General features: G+C 32.3%; 1 protein-coding gene and 1 long non-coding RNA gene across 9 annotated transcripts in view; one reads left to right on the forward strand and one right to left on the reverse strand.

Moving 5' to 3' along the window:
* The window catches only part of tmod (tropomodulin), a 271736-nt gene that overhangs the window by 142687 nt on the left and 126265 nt on the right, over positions 1-2784 (reverse strand). The gene's annotated exons all lie outside the window — the stretch shown is intronic.
* Positions 2382-2784, forward strand: part of LOC106677534 (uncharacterized) — a 6292-nt gene continuing 5889 nt past the window's right edge. The window contains exon 1 of the long non-coding RNA XR_010844462.1: positions 2382-2697. This is a non-coding gene — a long non-coding RNA (uncharacterized lncRNA). The remainder of the gene's footprint in view (positions 2698-2784) is intronic.

Raw genomic sequence — 2784 nt, forward strand, 5'->3', positions numbered from 1 at the left:
AAGTTATGGGATCAGTATTCTGGGATGCGCATGGTATCATATTCATCAACTATCATGAAAAGGGAAAAGCCATCAAGAGCGACTTTTACGTAGCGTTCGAAAGACGGCCCCATTCGAAGAAGAAGAGACCATCTACGCATTCATCAAGACAATGCACCATGTCAAAAGAAATCAAAGAAAGTGATGGCAAAATTTCATGAATTGGGCTTTGAATTGCTTCCGCATCCACCGCATTCTCCAGATCTGGCCTCCAGCGATTTTTTCCTGTTCCTAGACCTCAAGAGAATACTCACTGAAAAGAAATTTAGCGCCGATGAAGAGATATCACAATGCTAGAGTCCCCTATCTGCAGTTTCTGGAGGAAGGAGGATGAGACTGCTAACTACATCATTTGCAGATGTGATGCAGTAGCAAGAACACGATCCCTCATCTTTGGTGAGGATCGTATCTTGGATTCCAAACTTTGCGAAACAGTGGATCCTTATACAGTGTCCAGATTTGCAAAGACAATTGGCCTGTTTTGAGCAGAGGAGGGGCGGCGTACAATAGGCCCTCTGTGGCCGCGGTGCTTCTTAGCCGGGAAAAAAAAGAAGAGGTATCACCGAAACTGAGGCCTATATTGAAGCTAAAGACAAATCATACTATAAAAATGGTATCGACAAATTGTATGACCGCTATAATCGTTGTATTACCTCGAAGGCCAACCATATTGAACAATAAAACCAAATTTTATTAAAAAAAATAAATTGTCTATGTTAGTCAACGAACTTTTGAGCTCAGTTTTAGGTTATATTCTATTTTGGAAATTTTTTATCACCTCAACAATTTAAAATAATAATTTTTTACCACACTCCCGACCATTTTCTTCATAATTTGAAATAATTTATATATATAATAGTAAAATCCATGTCATAAAATCTTAGTAAAAAAAATATTTCGAGATATTACAGTTTTGAACTGTACTCTTACAATTATTGCTAAGATTACATGCCTATTTCAATATAATAACCATTTTTTGAGATATTACACTGTTGAACTGAGGCGGCGAGATGTAACCAAGTTTATTTATTATTAGGACTTAAAAAAAAAAAAAAAATTGTGTTACTGTAAGCATTTATATTTTAGTTTCTCGAGGTGATAATAACCAATATAAATTTAATTTCTATCAAAGAATACAACAAACAAAATATAAGGAACCCTTAATGCGATAGAACAAAAAATTGGAAGAGAAAAAACAATGAGAACGGTTTATATATTGTATATTATTGCTAACTATGAATACTGTTTATACATTGTATATTATTGCTAACTATGAATAATGTTAGTTTATACATTGTATATTACTGCTAACTATGAATACAGTTTATAGATTGTATATTATTGCTAACTATGAATACTGTTTATACATTGCATATTATTGCTAACTATGAATACTGTTCATACATTGCATATTATTGTTAACTATGAATACTGTTCATACATTGTATATTATTGCTAACTATTAGAACTGTCGATTTTTCAAATAAATAAAATTCATCATTAAAGTTAGAGAAGATTTTTTTAAATTCATCATTAAAGTTAGAGAAGATTGTTTTTAATTCATCATTAAAGTTAGAGAAGATTTTTTAAAATTCATCATTAAAGTTAGAGAATATTTTTTTAAATTCATCATTAAAGTTAGAGAAGATTTTTTAAAATTCATCATTAAAGTTAGAGAAGATTTTTTTAATTCATCATTAAAGTTAGAGACGATTTTTTTAAATTCATCATTAAAGTTAAATAAGATTTTTTTAAATTCATCATTAAAGTTAAAGAACATTTTTTTAAATTCATCATTAAAGCTCCATCAAAGTACTTCAATGAGGATGATATTAAAGAGTATTAAATTCTACATTGACAAAGCGAGTTAAACGTTAAAGCTGTTTTTTAGAAAATTTAAAAAATGTATTCTACAAAGCGGCACTTCTGGTCGGTTAATTTTATGTTAAAAAATGTTATCATATTCCGAGACAATACACCCTGGTTCTTAAATATGGAATATAAGTTTTCTACGACATTTCTATTTTGAGCCAGGCTGTTCACACACAGACCATTTTGCTAAATTAGTTTATTTGGACACAGTGGACCTCAAAACGTGTATTTGTATCGAAAACTAGAATCAGAAACTTTGCACGATCGTATTTCTTTCCCTTACTATATATTCCAGGTATAAGTAAGTGAGTGTAAAAAAGTATATTTATATTTTTATTGAAGCATAATATTTAATCCCAAAGAGGGGGAGGGGAAGTTCGATTGCATCATTGACGATTAATGTGTTAATTAAGTTCGATAAGAAGCGAACGAACAAGTGATTTAGTTATTTCTAATTATGATCTAGTAAGCATAGAACTTGAAATAGGATTGTATCAATAGCAATAGTATCATATGGGCTTTGGCCCATTCGATGCGGAAATGCCTAATTAGAACTAAGTCAAAATTGTTTGTTAATTAAATTTCTTTGTTTCGGACCTTACTATCAAAATTATCTGCTAGCGGCTATGAGGCACTTCGCCCAGCCCAAGAGTGCACTGCACCACTGTTCCAACGATCCGGCGGAGAAGTTCAAGATCATCAAACAGATTCGGGATTTGATAAAGCAGTTGGAACACACACCTTGCATCCCCAGGCCTCCGGTCCCACCCAACGTCAGGTTCTTAGGTAGCCAGCTGTGGTATAGTAGCTATAACAATCCTTGTTAAAGTATAGTTCTTAGGTAGCCACCTGTGGTATAGTAGCTATAACAAT

This window comes from Halyomorpha halys, unplaced genomic scaffold, assembly GCF_000696795.3.
Source record: "Halyomorpha halys isolate HHAL.00 unplaced genomic scaffold, Hhal_1.1 Scaffold102.1, whole genome shotgun sequence".
In the NCBI taxonomy this organism is placed as follows: Eukaryota; Metazoa; Arthropoda; class Insecta; order Hemiptera; family Pentatomidae; genus Halyomorpha; species Halyomorpha halys.